Genomic DNA, 19,157 nt, shown 5'->3' on the forward strand with positions numbered 1-19,157 from the left:
GACTGGCCAGTTCTGGAAACGTGGCCATGCGTTTGAAGTGTGCTGTGGTACTTTCATAAAGTCTCCCCTATATGACCTTGTTTCACGTATTTTGGGTGCGGTAGCAGTGTTGCCCGCTAGTGGCAGCACCCTGGTTAGGATCTAAGGGAACACGTAAAATAAGTGTCCGAGTATATTTTTCCTTTAGCTCACACTGCAAGTTGAAATACTGTGCTTATACTGTTAGAATTGGGAAAATCCGCTCAAATCAGTACACTGCCTTGAAGCTGAAGTTATATTGCGCCTGCTAACCCGGGCGCGGCTTTGAAATGCTTTTGTTGAGTATTTTTCAAAATGTACGCTAAGCTTGTTCTTGGAACTTTTGCCACACAGCGGGCTTCCAGCAGGTATTTCATCTCTCCCATACATGAACATGGGATACTGTTAATGTTGTTAAAATGAGGCGCACTTGCACCTCTAACCAAATGTTGAAGCGGCCAGATGCCTTTTTGAATTTTTTTCCATGTCCCTCCCTCTTCTCAGAGTGCCCATACCTTGAGGTGCGAGCGGGGAACCAGGCAATTAACCATGAACTTCTTATGAAAATATATTAAAACTTCTTTGTTTTGCTTTTTATCTCCGATTTGCAGGCCCTTGGTTACTATGACCCAGCTTAACCACAAAATGTCGACCTCGGAATGAGGAAAGGTGCAGTGATTTCTGGCAAAATCCAATTCTGTGGCCTGCAGGTTAAAAGGAGATCTGAGCAGCAAGAGCTTATCAAGTTTTATTGAGTTTGCCAAACTTGTAGTGTGGATTGGCATTTAACTTTGATGCACATAAAAAGATAAGGATCGAATAATAGGTCAAATTCGAACATAAAGGCCAAAATCAGTGCAGAACCCATCGTGGTTGAATATGTACGTGCATGTTGTAGTACAGCCAATATTTCGATGTTTGGGGATATCTCTCGCCGACTTCTTGGCTATATTAAAGCAGACAGCAGCTCGGAAAAGTTGAAAAACAAGCATTGGTATTGCCTGTATGTTTTGGTTCTAGCTGAAAGTTCTTCTCAGTGTCTGGTGAGTTTCAGCACTCTGTAACACATCATACATGCACTCACTCATGCATCCATTCATCCACTCACTGACTTATTCCTGCATTCACCCACTCGGCCATCCACAGTAGAACTCACAAAGATAACGAGCATATGCAAGACAAATTAAAAGAATCTAAAAAGTAGAAATGAGAACAATGCTGAAGCTTACATGTGGTGGGCAAATGCTTGTAAAAAAAATAAACATAGTAGCTAGCACTCGTCAATAAAAAAAAAAAAAATCATAGTTTATCATTCTTTCAAAGACCAAACATCCCTGCCGCATTTAAATGTAACTTGGCAGCAAATGCGCAACAATACAAAAGAGAACATTATGCACGGTACCATTCCAACATGGCCTCTCAGTGACTATTATACTGGTTAGCCCCTTTGGAATGGTGTTGTGCATAGTGTATTATTGTTGTACTTATTGATTCTAGCTGACATGGTGTGTTTAAACATGGTGGCCATCTTGAAACAGTAAAATGATTCTAGCTGATATGGTGCGTTTAAACACTGTGGCCATCTTGAAACAGTAAAATGATACGCCTTTTAAAATACAATTCCAAAACAGCTGCCCACTTAAGAACCAGCGGATGTGCTGGATGTGGCGTACTGCAGATGAAATGAATGGCAAATAAGTTGCCCAATAGTACTCTGTGTGCTCTAAAAAAAAAAAATAATAATAAGGAAAGAAATTAAAGAAGAACTCTAAAAGGAATTGAAAAACCAAAGGAAGGGCCCGTCGGCCTTGGCAGTTTTGTGCACTCATTTTCAAGTGGGTATGCACATGTATTAACCTCTTCTGTGCCCATGACGAGATAGTCTCGTCATGGAGCACGGTCGCGCTGTGCCCATGACGAGACTATCTCGTCATGAAACCCGCCCACTAATGAAACGCCCGGCACAGGAGGGGGTAAAGGGCGTGGCACAGAAGGGGTTAATAGAGAAGATGCCTGAATTGGGATCACTCTTTGCAAATGCTGTATGCTTTGATGGTCAGAAAACCAGTGTGAGTGACCACTCAAGCAGATCAGTGGCCAATGAGAGCTGACCAAAGGCTAGCCTGTGTAGGTTTGTATTTATATGTATTTTTAAATTTTTTTGATTGCAAGAGTCTGGCAGGTAGCTAAAGCGGTCAGGCAGCGGCGTAGCTAGGGGGGGCGGTGGGGGCAGTCCGCCCCAGGCGGCACTATTTTGGGGGCGGCCGCGCTGCACTGGTGGCCCGTTGTGGCGGCCTTTATAATTTATTTGGGGACACTCACTGACACTACTGTCAGTGCCAGTAGTGTCAGTGTCCCCAAATAAATTATAAAGACGTAATTGTGGGAGAAAGACGTAATTGCTCCTAAATATTGTCAACCCCCCAGTGCTATGATCCCACCAAAGACTATTTGAATATTGTGAATCCCTCAATGCAGCGCAGGCCTCTCATGGATACTGCGAGAAGCCAGCCTGAATACTGCATGCCCCACCTAAATTACACGAAGTCCTGCATGCATGAGCCCCTTCCTAATACTGAACAAAGTCACTGTGCATTCTCTGTCACCCAGTGTGATTCCCCCACCCCGCTCCTAAATTCAATGCCAACCGTCCCCAAAGTCTCTCCGTTTATCACTTTAATCCCTACAGTGGATACAACTTTTCAGTTTCTGCACATTGTTTACTAATCACTGTTTTCTGGGGTGTTAATCCAAATGATCAAACTGAACTACACCAAGACTACAAGTCCTAATATTAACAAACTAGGTAAATTAAGTACAAAGCCAGAAAATGTGTGCTTTTAATATGGACTCTTATGATAACCTTAATATGTCGCTATACTTAATTAAATATACCTTGTGTGTAGCCCTCTCCTACCAATGATTACCCTGTGACGTTCCTCTGAATTTCTTAAAGAACGTACTGGGCAGCCAGGGGGTTGCTTGCCTGAGGGCATTTTAGTGGTTTACTACACGTACAGTTCCACTCGAGGACCATATTCAATCCTGGTCTGCAGGCTTGTTATTTCTGTATATATGCAAACAGTACACTATGATCATACAATAGGTTGATGTGTTATGAATAAACATCTTTGGAACAAATCCACATGTTGGTCACCGGTACACTTTGGCATGAAATGCATATGTCTCTCTTTGGTAGGAACTGTGCCAGCATTGCTTCAGAGTGTAAGCTAAAAGAAAGATTCTTCCATGAGCCAGGTGTTAAGGGATTTTTTTTACAGATGCTTTTCGTTAAATGAAAGATGGGAAATATACAGTGGCCTCTTTTGTTATCATGTGAAGATGCTGTGAGCCCTATTTATGAGGCTGTTTTTTATCATGCTGACTAGACCGCGAGGTAATGCAGTGCCTTATTTAGGTGTATATACAGATTAGTATTTCCTGTTACAGTATTCACGTCATTGTATAGAATAATGTAGGGCGCCATCTCACTGTGACAATGGGGTATGTTTGATTGACCATTTAGCAACATCGAGGCGCAACCCTTCATTGCTGCTCTGTGGCAGAGCTTTTCACGCTTGACTGGCTCTAGGCAAGGTATTTTTGCAAATTCCGGAACACCTTTGCCCCCTTCCATCCCTCTGCCCCCACCCATGCTCTGCCCCTAAGCAGACATTACCACTGCCCTGGATGGAAAACATCTTCGCTGCCCTCCACAAGTGTTGTGGGGGGCAGAGCGGACAACCTGGCTGTAGTAGCGTCTGAGCAGCATTTGGAATGTCCCAGTGCTGCTCAATGCATGGGTTGACTCTTGAAGCCTGTCTCTGGCCTGTTATTGAGCCGTTTCAGGTGAGCAATGGCCATACACAGGAGCAGGGAGGCACTGTCTACATACTGCTTACATGCTATCATTTGCGTTAGCAGCAGCAGTGTGAACTGCGGCGCTGAGAACAGCTGACACACTGTGGCCGCAGTAACGAACAGGTCTTTAAAAAAGTAATCGAAGAGTAGCACTGTGCTTTTATTTTGATGTATATTCTTCCTTTGTCCAAATAATTATCTTGAATGGTGTTCTTAGCGCAAACAGGATATATTCTTGGTCTTAATAAATAGCAATTGCGTAAGCTTTGGCCATTTATGCATCGAAAAAGAGAATCAACTAAAGTTATTTTGAAAATGATTCTTCTATTACACTGCAGCCATTGGGTTAGGAGAAAGGCTGGTTAAAAGGGGTTAAGGAAAAAGAAACCTGCATGAAGAAAACACTTGAAATAAATCATCTTAAGAGGAAAGGGACACACACATGTTAAACAAGCTGTTGAAAAGACTTGGGGCAGGCTAGTCTCTTTCCACAGGTGCCCAGTTAACCCCCTCCCTCTATCTGTATATCGAATTGAATATACATTCATCCTTAAAATGGTTTCTGATGACTATTTCTGCATAATGAAAGTTGCGACTTTGGGCTGAAGCTGGTCTGCGTTGGGCTTATACTTGAGCGGCTTTGGGCTTGGGACGGGGTCTCAAAATCTGGCAACACTGGCCCTGGGCATCATTTTGGCCAGCCCTCGCAATGAGAACGTAGGAGTGACTCGTCACGCGCTTCACCACTACGCGCTCTTGTGAGGAGTCGATACTGGGGCAGTGGCAGTGCTGGGCGATTTGCTGGCCACTGCAGCAGAAGTGAACCAACCCCTGCCATACAGACCCTGGCTGCCACCACTTTGGAGTGCTGCTGGAGGCTGAGTGAGGTAAGAGCTAAATGTTTTCAGAGGGGATATTTAGTGAGTGGCAGAGTGGCAGCATAGCTGCCAAGGTTTCAGATGTGTGACATTTTCTCATAACTTCAGTGTAATTATGATTGACATTTCAACGACTATGAGTGATACTTTCTCGCAAGCAAAATCGAGCACTGAAGATGAGGGAAACATACAAATATCAGAAATTACACCCATTTGAGAAACAAGAAACTCTTAGATGTTCTGAAAACTGCAGAGCATCACAGCGACTGTGTGGACTCCAGGGCATCTCTGTCCCACGTGGGACCCAGCCCAAACAGTATTTGAGGCCCCAACAACTTTCTTTTGTCAGCCTCCTAGTAGTGTTGCAGGGCAGACTGGCAGAAAAACAATAAAATTGATTCCTGCCTTTGCCTACTGGCCCCCTGGATCCTCCTAGTGGTAATCAATCAAATCAGATGCTGTAGAGCATCACTCAGTGGACTCCAGGCCACTCTGTCCCAAGTGCGACAGAGCCCAGGATGTGAGCCCTCAACAGCACGGATCTCTCTGTCTTCACAGCTGCAGTGCCTAATTAAAATTACAAGTTGGTCAACACAGTCAGCTGACTAGTCGGGGACTATGACCATTGGGCAAGCCTCGGGCTAAGCCATACAGTCATGTCACATAGCTCACAACCGGCAGCTAGCTCGATGTAGTGCTCTCAACCAAATTATTAACATTAAGTGGTTACGGTCGGTGTGCCACATTTTGGCTCCAGCCCTGCAGTCAGAGGCACAGATGAGCTCTCAACTCAGCTGCCTAAGTATAGTAAGTTTTAAGAGTCTAGCTGTCAGCACACAGTCAGTACTACTCGCTGACTGACTCGACAGCAGCACCACTGGGCTGCATTGATTGGGCAAGCCTCAGGCTAAGGCACTACAGCGCAGCAAGTGCTGTAATATTTCAGAAAGTAAGTCTTCGCGTGGCTCGTCCCTGAACTACACAGTGTGTGACCTGAGTCCAGACAGAATGAGACTCTCGCTGTCTCACTGTGTTTGACTGCAGAGAACTTCAGTGTATCACAGAAGGGCAGGCAGCTGATGCAGACTGCGCGCTAAATTTATAAAGCAGTTTTAATAACAATCAGTGACATGATTAGTGCGCTCTCATTCACAGTCTCACTTACTTTTATTTGCAGCAAGGCGGAGGGTGGGCCAGCCCGGACATTTCGGTTTTTGGGCCACCTACAGCCCTGGCAGTGGAGTGGCCGCAACGAATCATCCCGCGGCAAACACGGTGCTCGGGCTTGATTCTATAGATTCAGGCTCACCAAACAGCAGCAGCTGCACAAAGTCAGTGCTGTGACTGCTCCTCCGGTCTCCAGCAGCCACCGTGGGTTGGCTCCCATTTGCGCAAGAAAAATCATGTGCGTTTAAAAAATTTAACCGCGGCGGTGCAAGCAGCACTTCCATTTGCCGCAGTTCCACTCGACTGCCTACGCAGCCACCCCCGCTTGCGCCACAGGTGGCAGCAGAACGTAGCATTAATTAACTGCCTTAGTCGGCCGTGTCGTGAGGTCAGGCTGTGATAGTGGCGCCGCGCCGGGCGGGAATGCACTACGGCTTTTAAAAAAGAATACATTGTATCAGCCTCACTGCTGTGCTGTGTGCTACTGGCAGCGCGCGCCCAAGCCGGCAAGTGACATCTGAGGGAGCAGCCCCGGCGCAGGCCAGCCACACAGGCACTCACGCAAGCTAGCAGCCTGGAGTGGCCAGTAGTGTACTGGAATAGCGCTTTGTGTGACAGCAGAGAGAGTGGAATCAAATGCGTGACTATGCATTTCAGTGTGGTGATGCGGAGCACCACACTGAAATGTGTTAGTCTAACGCCTGATGTCACCGGTGTATTTAACTGTGTAGCCTTGGACCGCGTCATGTATGTGCACGTAACTTGCATGATCGAGGTAACTATTCTACGTGTCTCTCGGACCTCTTTCAAGTGCTCGCAGTCCTTTTTCCCCAGCACCCCCCCCCCAGGGGCGGCAATCGGAGGGATAGCCCCGGGCGCCACAAGCTCTAGCTACGCCTCTGCGGTCAGGCAGACCTAAAAAGTACTTTGAAATGAATGTAGCAAAATCATCGACTCCAGGCCTTAACACAGAGTAATAAAAATACACCATCAAAGCCCCATTGATTTAACATATACTTTTCCGATAAATATGACAGGATAACTGCCTGTGTCATAACTTCTCGAGATAAACAGATCAAGTTTATGGCATCTGCCCCAATCCTTTCCATGAATCATTCAGGCGTGTGCCCTTTATCACTGGCTTGCTGTCCTAACCAGCTGAGGACCCACAGTGTTGAGCAAAAGCTTTCTCGCAAGGCATTCATCGGCCCTACAGTTATACCATTCCAAATATGCAGCAAATTACAGTTGGCGAACCAATATACAACACATCCTAAGAGGGCTTCTAAAAGAGACTCCCAGTACAAATGTTCTAACTTCAGGGTTTGTTATTGAGAGTAACCCACACCAAATCCCTTGCCTACTAGGGTCCTCTGTGAGATTCCATGTTATAAAATACCTCTCTGCGGGCTTTAACACAGTGCAATGATCTTCAACCCTAGAAGCTCATCCGCTTTAGACCTATGGCATCTTGAGTCATTTTTGTCCATAAACAAGGAAGCACATAGCCTCGTTTTTAAGGAAAGCCTTGATCTTCGACACATCCCGTAACTGGTTGAGACCCACTGTACTGAACATAAGCTTTCCCACAGCGCAACAATGTAGTAAAGTCACTGGTCGTCAAAGGAGGCACACCCTTTCTGACCAAACAAAGCCAGCAGGGAAAATCAACATTTGGGCGGAGGCCGTGAACCTCTCTGTGTGCTGATTATTAAAGCTCCTTTCCTGGGGATCACAAGGTTTGGCGGCAGCTGGGCTGCCATGAGACCTAATCACAGCAATAAGTCTTGTAAGGCCGGATGTAAGTGTGCGCAAATGCGTCTAACGTGAGAGCGTGCGCACCTGCGCTTATGAACATGTAGAAGGGATTGACATCTTCGCTTTGTATGTGCCAGGTCAGTTCGGTGGTGAGACTGGCACAGAGTAAAAGGATTTAGCGGGAGAGCTGCTCTTTGGCCAGTTTATGCGCAGTGATCTGAATGCGCCTCTGATGCGTCAGTGCGCTACTTGAGAATGACGCGAGCGCTGCTTTGGGTGGGCATTCGTGTGACTTGTTATAGCATCGTGTGTCGTAGTAGGGGATTTCGGGTATGCTGCGCACGTGTTTATTTTTGAGAATCACGACAATCGGACAAACCTAGTCACTAATTAGTGATGCAAAGATCCAAGTTGCCACTTATATGTGCATTGTTAATGTAAGTGTTAGTGGGCCGTATGTTGTAGGTGGCAGTGACGCTGCACACGCATTTGTTTCTGTGCGAGGCATGTACCGGTACTCGGGGTGATGCACATTGACAAGTTTGGAAGGATAGTGTGTTTTCGAGTCTGCTCAGTCCGTGAGTTAAACGTTCTGGAGGCTAGCGGGTTGGCGTATGTAGCAGTGAACCAAAGCTGCCGAGTTGTTTATTCCATACCATCAAGTGAATTGTGCGCGGATGTGAGTTCAGATAGGCGTTCCCAAGTGATTATGCTGTTTTTTAAATTGCACTTTATTGCTTATGTCATTAGGTACATGTTTTAAATGGACAACAGAAGATCTTATTGTATTTGTCATTTTTGCGCTGTTAGTCACTTCATAAGCAAGGAGACCCTAACATAAGCAAGGAGACCCTAACAATTCTTACATAACAACCATAAACATACGAAATATGTCTGACCCATCGGATATAGTCTATCCACCTATGCCTTCTGCCTCCCATGGTATCTATTAGCCGCATATTCATTAACCACCACCCACCCCCTAAGGAGCACTCCCCCGCCACCCAAGTGAGTCGTTCCTGTCCCATCGCAGCATTTTATAGGGCCAACGCCACATCATTCTATATGTTGCATTGCTTTCGTTGCCATCCCGAGGCTCAGTGTTTATTGTGGCCTCTCGTCTGTTTTCGACTGTATCGCTCTTAGGCTGGTATGCCATTCTGTGCTAGGGTACCCTTCCCCTGGCAGGGTAGCCCACCCCTGCCATTACCATTGACTCGTTATAGCCGCTATCTCCGCTATGGCACATTTCTCCACATCTTGCAGCCCTCCCGTAACATTGGGTGATTTGGAGGCTTTCCAGTGCATAGATATACGTTTCGCTATGACCAATGCTGGATTAATGCATTTACATACATTTTTGGCCCGCAACGTCCTACTAAACATACTCAGTATCCAGGACGCTAAGTTTTTCTCAAGTTTACAGTCCAGTCAAACACAAGAGCCACTATTGGCGACCAATGTTATTGGATATTTGGGCAGTCCCATACCATGTGAAAAAAGCCTGCACAACTTCTGTTCATCTAGGGGGAGCTGCTGATGTCCCTGGTACATTTTCCCAGCCTGGATGGGGAGAGAAGTGTGGTCTAAGTAGTTAAATTGAGTGAATTTAAAATCTGGGTTTCTGTTCACTTTTTAAGTGTGTTCTAGAGTCTGTCAATTCAGCGTCTGTAAGCTCCTTGCTAATTTTCTGTTCTCATTTTAACTTTAGCGCAGCTCTGGGTGAGTAAAGTGTGGGGGCCAGTGCATTGTGAAGTGTTGACGCAGCATGGTGCTGTGCCGCATGCGTCAATAAGATATGTAATACTTGAGGTGTGGGTGTTCATTTCCTTCTTCTACCCTGCCCAGTTGAATTTCTCTCACGAAGGCGTTGCATGCTAACAATGATGCAGCATATAGTCCATAGTCCTCGAGCAAGGCTTGGGATGTGCACAGCATGCCATTAGCAAGCAGAGACCCTGCACCCAAAATCTCTGCTTGTTCCAATGGGCAGTTTAAACAACTCTGGTAATTTTGGTAAACAACATGGTGATAATGGTAGAAACACCCAGCTTCTTTTGGTGTCTCAGCCAGCATGCTTTCCCAGTGTGTAGTGACCTCGGATGTGATTTGTTTAATTGTAACTTCCCTGTAATGACCTCCAGTGGGTTTACGCCTCCCAGGCAAGCTGTGAGGTCCTTCCCTGCAGGGCCTTTCTCCATTGCTACCCTCAGGTCAGCCAGTTAACTGTGCCACCATATAGTATATCTCCAAGTTGGGACCTCCCATTCCCCCCATCTGGTGGCCTCATGGTCTTCTACATTGACTGTCTTTTACATTGTTAGTTCTCTGAAAAAGGATCCCTACATAGTCTGCAGCAGTGCTACAAAGTGGTAAAGTATCCTAAGCAGTGTGATAATTTTTTGCAATGGCCATCCTTCCCATTGGCGACACCAGGAGCACATTCTGTAGCGATAATGTTAGTTAATGCTTGTGTGATTATTGTTTTTAGATGAGTGTGGAAGTGTTAGAAATGTTTATCCATGTTATCTTTTCCAAATATCTTCCAAAAAACAATTCTTTCTGTTTCTAAAAATAACGCCAGTCCTCTTTATGGGCCTTTTCGGTGTTTCTGCTTGTATCCAAACTATAGATCTAACCTGTCCACGGTTAAATTATTTTGTTAAATAGCGGGATTGTAGGTTAATGTCAGCATTTGGTGAAATGACATTGGCACATTTTTTTTTTTTTTTAAGTATTGCATGTGTTTTTTGAAGTACTTTAACACGAAGTTCAAAAATAAATACTTGAGCAATGTACTCCGAACTTCACACACTCGGGTTTGTGCAGTAACCATAGTCCAACCTGTGACATTATTGAAAGCATTTGTCTACAGTTGTGGTACAGGGTTATAGGGTTTATTAAGCAGGTTCTGACCACTTTTGGTTTTGAATAGATGGTCGAGTTGGTGCCTCTTGTGAAGACATGTCGCAAATGATCCCATAACTTGAGGTAGCCGGCATTTCATCAGGAAAAAATTGTATTTAATGCACTCCCTCGCTTTGTGCTTATTAATTTTAATATTAAAACCAAGACTTGAAAATGTCCTGTTGCAGTTGGTATTTTTTTTATCTATAAGAGTAAACAGAGGTCTCCTTTTGCATGATGTTTATTCACTTGTTTGGTTCTAGTTAGCAAACCTTCAGGATTACTGATTCGTAGCACTTGTCAGGCTAGTTCTCGACCAATTGGGGAGTACTTGTAACAAGTACAGTCGCTGTTCCCAGAGCAGTGGAGACCAAGTACTGAAGCAAACTTGCTGAAATTCCTCGGCCTCCTTTTTTAGGCTTTGTTTTTCAAGGTAAAGCGAGGTTAGATAGTCAAGGATTAATTACTGTTTGCAGTTGGTGTTTGAGTAGAACGTTTGCTTAAAACATTTGTTAATTAAACTTGCAGATTAAGTTTAAGAAGTTCTTTTGCATCAAGTTACTTGAAGAATTCACAGTAAATGCAGTCCTTTCCATATTTTATGCTAAGCTGAGTGGAGAGAGTAATCGGGGTTACATTTATGCAAATTGAATCTAGGATTAACCAAGTGCTGTGCCTCCTTTCTGGTGTGGCAGACCCATGGTGGGGATTTCAGCAGTGGAAGGGAAGCATGGGTGGTGCTGGTTCGCCTGCGGCATTTGCGCTCAGTTGCAGAGGAAGGCTGGACATGGTATTGTTCTGGCCAGATGGTTGCAATGGTTATCCAGTGGAGATGACCATATCTTTGCAGCCTGTGGTTGTGGGTCTGTAAATGTCGACTCCCAGGTAAGCCTTCAGATCAGGTTGCAGAGAGCCCTTAAGTTGGGCAGGCCACCTGGTGGGATGCCAGTCGCAAGGTCACACATTTCCCCCTGTCTGCGAGGAAAAGGGGGGATCACAAAAGATAATTGACTACTCACAACGCTGGCTCTTTCACGCACGGACACACACTCACACACTGACTCTTGCTCACACACTCACTCACACTCCAGTTATTGCTCTACATATTTAGTATGAAGTTAGCCCCACATTAAAATGCAAGTAAAATGGACTGCACCTTACCACTAATGTAACCTGCCATTAAATGTCAGTAGTGCATTAGCCTGGACATGAGGGTGGTAGTCTTCTGCCACACAAAAGTAGTTGAACTTGGGGTGGTCTGCAGCAACCTTGACAGCCTAGCGCTCATGGTTAAAATAAGGACAAGGACACTGCTCCGGGGACTTTTGACCCAACAGCTCCTCTGTGGCGCTTGTTGATACAATAAACAAAATCATGGTTTTAGGGCCTGTACTGTGTGCAATAAGCGGCACGGAAGTGTGGGTGAGGTAGCTGGTACTGTACTAAGTGGACTTCAACTTTTCATTAAGGAACATTATTTGAGGAGGCCAAGCCAGTGTATCTTTATTTACTAAGAGGTTCTAGGCAGCATAGACTGTAGACAAAGCCAATCTGTGTCCTCGTATATCTGTTGTCAAAAGGTCACTCATTTCTATTCAGACTTCTCCTTCTTTGGCAACGATGCCAAAAACTCAATATAATCTTAAAATCGTGCTTGCAAAGACCTTGTTGGGCATTATGCACAGCACTACTCCTGTTCTTGCTCTCTAGGAAGTAAATACGTTGGTTACAGCAGAGCAAAAGTTGAGCGTGAGCTACTAGGCCTTAAGATGTATAGAGCGTGGGCTGTACCCTGACATCCTGTACGCTTTGTTTTTGTAGGCTGCGAGCTACAAGTCATTATGACTCGCAGATTACACTCCTCTCTCTGCAATACAGGAGGCGGACAGGGAAGGCACACAAAGAAAAGCATCTTTTATTCTATTACAGAAATCGGGCATGCACATGCCCGCTTCTTAACTGGATGCCTCGTTTGGCTGCTACTGTTGCCAGCATGCTGGTACTCGCAACACAATCTCTTATTAAATATGTCAGATGTTTCCCCATTGGTCTATGGATCGTTGTTGGTTGATTTGAAGCACTGTAAGGGAGATGACATCAACGGTACATTTCTAGCTTGTGAACATAATATGACTCCACAATAAGGACTAGGAATCACCAAATATTGTTAAAGGATTTTTTGGGGGGGTTCCCAAAGTCAAAGTCAAAATTTGCTTTATTCGGTTAAAATATTAAAACCATCAAAGCACAGGACAGAAATTCATGATACAGACAAATGCAATTACAGAAAATAATTAACACAAATTAAATACAATACTGTTTGGCGCAATATACAATAAAAGTATGTTTTACAATTAATTCATTCATTTGATAATAATCATTCTAAAAAATCATGTCTTCTGAGAAGGCTCTGTCCATAACAACATATTTGGAGCAATGCTCATTAGAAGATAACTATGTAAGCAGGGCCCTGTTTCTAGCTCTTAAAGCACCCACAATGAAACAAGCAACCCCGAAACAAGTCAAAGGAGAGTCCAACATTTGTAAATAAATCAGTGCAGGCCTCGCTTACTTAAATTGACAATTCTTCAAGATCGGCAAAATAATTTTTTTGCGCTGAGAAGAGTAAAATTTACAAAAAAATAACATGTGCAACGAGTTTTGTTCAGAAATGTTGTCACAAGGACAGGGCCCCAAAGTTCCCTCCTTAAAAAATGCTTTTGGGTAAGCCAAGAACCAAGGGAGCAAACCATACTTAAATCTTATCAACAAAAACATGTGAAAAGGTTTGTTAATGAAGGTTAAATAGGGCTGAATCCCACTCCCTGAACTTAACATAACAAACCTCCTAACTAACGGTTTCCCCAGTTCCTCACCTTCCCTTGACAACATTGCTCTGGACAAAAATTGGTGCTTAATGGCCTTAATTTGTTCTTTACTTAAAACACAAGGGCTGGTGAACAAGTCCAGACAGCCGAGTGATTTCAAATTGTTTTTAATATAAAGTAGCCACGGGATAGACAGGGCTTTTTCCAAGGACAGACAATCTTCGATAATTGGTTGGTTTAGGTTTGGTGGCTGTTGTGCTCAAACCCTCAACCAACCTAATAGCGGTGCAACAGCTATTTGGTCGGTAACATATCCCATCCCCAAGTCCTCATGAATGTTAAAAATAGGAGCAGACGGAGGGAGAGACAACAATTTCCGAAAGAAATTATTTTCGACTACTTGAATGCTAGGAGCAGCCTTGTAACCCCAGACCTCGCTTCCATAAAGTGCCATGGGCAAACACTTTGCACTTTGGGGGGGTTACCAATCAATCCAGTATAAATGGGCAAACCAAAAATATGTTCAAAAGATAAAGCAATACAGCAGGTAAGATGAAATATCTCAGTAGATTGAGTCACAATAAGATGAGATACAGAATTGTGACAGCCACAACAATAAAGAAACAAATGAAAGCAAATAGGTGTTCCATGAAGAAACTTCCCTTCTGTCATCTAAACCTGAATTAGTTACACGGAAATCTACCTACGGTTTTATTTCTTGAGCCTAGAAAGTGTCGGCATGTTCAGACTTCAGTAGAAGGCTTGAGGAAAAGGAAATAGGTGTTTAGCATTAAGCTTCACACTTGTAAGAATAAGGCAAGTAGAGAGGTCTGTGCCACTAGACGTCTAATTGGAATCTCTATATTCTAACTGTGAGAACACCAATGTAAAAGTATTGGGAGGTTCAGAAACATCCTTATCTCCTTTCACACTACCAGGAATCAACCAAATAGTTACTTGAGAGTTCATTTGCAGCATCCCCTCAATTTTTCATCACATCGAAACTTGGACTGTAGTTCTCAACCTTGAACATCTCTCCGTTCTGTTACATGATGAACAGTAGGACTCTTTCAACCATTAATTCTCCTGGTTCACTGGCAAGTTCGTCCATCCAGGCTTCACTATTGGCGGTATAATACAAACAATAAGCCTTTTTCCAAGTAACGAGAATCACGATTATACAACGCAAAAAACGAAGACTATGCTGGCAAGACAAATGGATTTCAATTGAGGGTTGTAGTCAGGCTAAGTTTAGCTGAGCATTTAATATGAACTATGAATACATGATTATACATACAGACGTGTAATGTCCAGAATAAATGTAAAACATAAGAAAAGTACATGTTTCAGTTAAACATTAGAGCACACGTATAAAATCTCTAATCCCAGCATTGAATACGTTTCCTTAATACATTTAGATGTGTCACATACATGAATGAAATTAAGGCACACAGTGAATATAATAATGGTTATATGTATATGATTGCATAATTGTGACCTATAAGGGTGGAGCCTAAACTGCGCTGCTCCAGCATCGAAGGGAAATTACCTACGCTGTACATTAGATGTGTAGGATGTGGTAGAGAAAGATGAGGTGGAAGCGATACTAGTTAGCATTAGTATTTGGCGGCCCTGACATTGAGCGCTAGCGGCGGGCTTCTCAAAAACAGTTTGGGTCTCCGTGCTAATTTTTATTATTTATTTAAGAAATCAAGCACTGTCTGCCAGTTTTAATTTTGTCTGCATGGGTGGGCCAGCGATTGGACAGCAGTCTACATCTTAACTGCATTGAAAGCCTCAGATGTTCTGAGAGACTGAGGAGCTGGCGGGGCGGCTGGGATTTTCTGGTTCCGCCCTTGTTTGTCGGCTGCAGTGGCCGTCGCACAGACAGGCCTTGTTCTGCAGGCAGAGTTCCTGCAGAAGAATATCTTATGATGGAAGCCCAGTGTAGAGTTGTCACACTGTACAATGGGTTTGTTAATTGCACTGCCTTTTAGCAGCCGTGGAAGCAGGCTTTCTTTAACGTGACAAATAGGTAGAGACAGTGTGTGTCTTTAGACTTCAAGAAGTTTCAGGTTTTCACGTTTGTGTAAAAGTTGGTGGTGGCAAAAAGATCAAAGACGTTGACAAATGGCCTGTTTCCTAAGGAAGTTGAGTATTTATTTAAAGAGGGTGATATGGCCATCCTGGGAGTTTTTTCTTTCAATGGAAAACTAAGTGATAGTTGTTGGGTCATCAATGGATTTGTTTTGTGCTTTGCTTGGCGAGCGTTTGGGACCAGTCTTGGGACCCAGAGGTGGATAAGCTGTGGCTGTGCTGCATGGGTTTAAGTGCATGCTCGAAGTTATGAGGGCTCCTCCGATGTACATTTTCTGAGATGTTCTTTCTTACATAAGTTCAGGTGTTAATTGCAGATTTCCATTTTAGTCACACATCTTTAAACCCCAGTGTGTGCGGCGGGGGGAGAGGGAGGGATGGGGATATTAATAATTGAATTTGGTTCTCAGGAAGAGCAGCCAGTGATGACGTCTCCAACATTGATTGTACAACGGGCCTTTAACCTGACCCTTTCAAAATGGCTATGCAGTCCTTAAGTGTCATGAGTACTAAACCCTCTCTTGAAGTGAATCATGCCTAGTATCGGCTCGCTGCGAAGGGAACGTTTTTTTCTAAGCTTCATAGGTACTGCCTGAAGCACTAGACGCGGTGCTGTTTCAAGACTGTGTCCCCACTTTAGGGATGTTCTTCCCCGTGTGACACGCTGGAAGAAGGTAAGATTAAAACAGGACTCCTGACTGCGGATGTGGTGTCATTGGTGGCTATCTTAAATTTAAAAAAAAGTGGGGTGTGAAAGCGCAAAACTCACCATAAATTTAGGAGCAGAAGCGGGAGCACGACTGGTGCGGCACTTCTTTGCTGTCCATGAGCAGGAAAAGAAAAAGGACTCCTTTCTGCTTGTGGAACGCAACTCCAACCGATCTTGAAGCAGCTCACATGCTGTGAAAGCAGCCCCAAGGTTGGTGGGAGCATGCTCTCATTTTGAGGCTGGGGGCCTCTGCCAGCAATCCCCAAGCTGTTTCACAGCCTTTGGATTGCTGGGTCACAGTGCCCATGGCGGGCTGGCTGTCGCAAGACGGCTGTCCAAACCGACATGCGCACTGTAGATCAATGCAGTCATCCTGCATTCGCTTGAATCAGCCCGCCCCCACCATCGTGCTGTACACAACGTGAGCCGGTGCTGTGGCAAATAAATAAAATGGTATTGACATGCCATTTAATTTATTTGTGTTTGCCTGCTGTGCTCACAGCAAATGGGGCGACGCTCCTCCCTAACGAAGAGAAGCCACTCCTGTGTGGCGTTGAAGTTGGTCAGAGAGAAGCTGGACTTTTGGTCATCTCAGGAGACCCATGGTGGGCATGTTTCCAGATGTTGGTGCTGGCGTCTACATCACCTATGCTCTGATACAGTAGAGAGAAACACGGAACTGGGGGTTACCTGTACTGTGAGAACTATTGTGTCCCCAACTAGTTATAGGTCTTAATCCCCTCTTGAACTTTACAGAGGAGATTTGGCTGCAAATGTTCTCAACTCTGCTTGTGGTGTTAAAGTTGATAAGTGGACACAGATTCAGTTGGCAGGCTGACCCTCTAAGTAGCAATCACCCAGGTAGCCATTTTGCAAGCATCTTTTTAACACACATATATACATTCCTCAGCTGGGGGAAAACGTATCTTCAGTGGAAAAATTCTACAAATATAAGAAGAAAATTATTGAGGTAGGTTCGGCAATTAATTATGAAACGGTAATCCGGTGGTAATGTAACAAACTGCATTTTAACAATCGAGGACATGTAGCTCTGTCTCGTCAGTTTAACTCATCCGAGCATCAGTGCATGTTTTGTTTATCTATTAAAACCTGGGTTGCCTGCAGGAGGCAGCTATGTACTCGTGGTCAGTTTGGTGAATAATTCGAGGCCGCCTGCCAACGTGTGTTGGGAGTTGGCTTCAAGAGAGTAATCTTGAATGTGTGTGGGACGCATCCACCCAGGGATAACGTTTGTAATATAATGTGGTTTCCATGGCCTCTTCAACCCCTAACACATAGATCGAGTTACACCTTACAAAACACACTTATTTTGCAATCGACCTAAACTAACTCTTGCACAATGCAGCCCACGAGGGAGACTGCTGGGGAAGGAGTGAAGTTACCGAGTTACTGCCCTGCACACTGGGCAGCTAACACCTGATAATTTCTCTTATAAGCAAGGCCTGTACCGCCAAAAGGTGAGCTAAGATGGCCGCCTTCTGGTACCACCAATAGGTGGCTCCAAATTATATGAGAGGGCCAAAACGTGTGTGTCTTATTAGTCAGTAAGGCGCATTCCAGGTGCAATATTTTGTGTGGAGCGCTGAACCTTAGAGTTCTAAAATGCGTTGAATGAAGGGCTGTTTCTACTCAGAACAGGCCTGCAAGGGCATACAAAATATTAACAGGTGGGGAAAATATTTGAAAACTTATCTTACCTTTAAAAAAAAAAAAAAAAATTGCCAAAACACCACACTCGCCAAAGGAAGGTGTGACCCCCTTTAAAAATCCCTGCAAACTACAAAAAATCCCTGCTTCCACAAGGATTCACCGGAGCAGCGCACTGCTCGGTCAGCATGTCAGGCTCATTAAACCTTACTCAGGCATTGACGCTTTCTAGCAGTGAGCAAAATGTTCCAGCATGAGATTTGATTTTTTTTTTTTTCTCCTTTTCTTTTTCTGTGGAATAATGGATCAGACATGGATACACACAGAACCCCATAACAGTGTATTGCTTGATGGTTTAGTGTATGTTCTTCGATGGTGGTTGTACCGTGACCTGTAGAATCACATCACCAAAAGTGGTGGTGCTCAGCCAGGGCAGCACAGGAGGCCTGCTCTAAGAAGGACTTGTCAATATAGGACTTAGTTGTGCTTCCACAGTGGCCAGTAGATTGGGTTTGGGCTCTCAAGTATCTAGGCACATTTACAGCACCAGTACCAGCAGGGCCACAAATAAAAGTTGCAAGTGGGTAAGCTTCCCCCCACCCATCCCCCCCCCCCCCCCCCCCCCCCCCCCCAAAAGGGTTTTAGATGGAGGATTGCGACATTGGCAGTGGCGTGGCCTGTGCCTGATTTAAATGGTGCATGTCTCATGAAGGTTTACCATGTAGCGTAAAAGGTAATCTACAGCGGTGTTTACTACTGCATTGTTAGAAAACCAGAAATTTGGTGCTCTGGGCACTTCCACCTGGATATGTATTGAGCGCCAGGTTGTTATCGGAAGTAATTGCCCACACTTTACCATGTGATCAACATAAAGCCATAAAACAGTGAAAAATTATTTGCTGAGGTTCCTGTGTTAGTCTGTTTGCAAAAAAAGTAAAAAAAATAATGAGACAGATGAGTCTCTGAATGGTAGTTCTAGGAAGCTGTTTATTATTAGACCTAGATAGCATTTAAATTATGTCGTCGTCAACTCCAGACTAATGCATCATGTGATTTTTGCTTAATTTATGGCTACAGAAAACTAGCTTGCCATAGAGCTGTTGCGTTGAGAGACCATGTCTGCTTGAAACAGTCTTATGCCGGTAACTCGTGCAACTTTACTTTTTTTTTCTTCAATGTATTTATTCGATTTAAAACATAGGACATTCAGGATATATGAATTTCAGACATTTGACCATCTATACATTGTAGATGTTAACAATGACA

At 44.3% G+C, this 19,157-nt stretch overlaps 1 protein-coding gene across 2 annotated transcripts in view; it reads left to right on the plus strand.

The window, feature by feature from the left end:
- ITPK1 (inositol-tetrakisphosphate 1-kinase) overlaps positions 1–19,157 on the plus strand; it is a 596,101-nt gene that overhangs the window by 213,449 nt on the left and 363,495 nt on the right. The gene's annotated exons all lie outside the window — the stretch shown is intronic.

The sequence above is a fragment of the Triturus cristatus genome, chromosome 9 (assembly GCF_964204655.1).
Source record: "Triturus cristatus chromosome 9, aTriCri1.1, whole genome shotgun sequence".
NCBI lineage: Eukaryota > Metazoa > Chordata > Amphibia > Caudata > Salamandridae > Triturus > Triturus cristatus.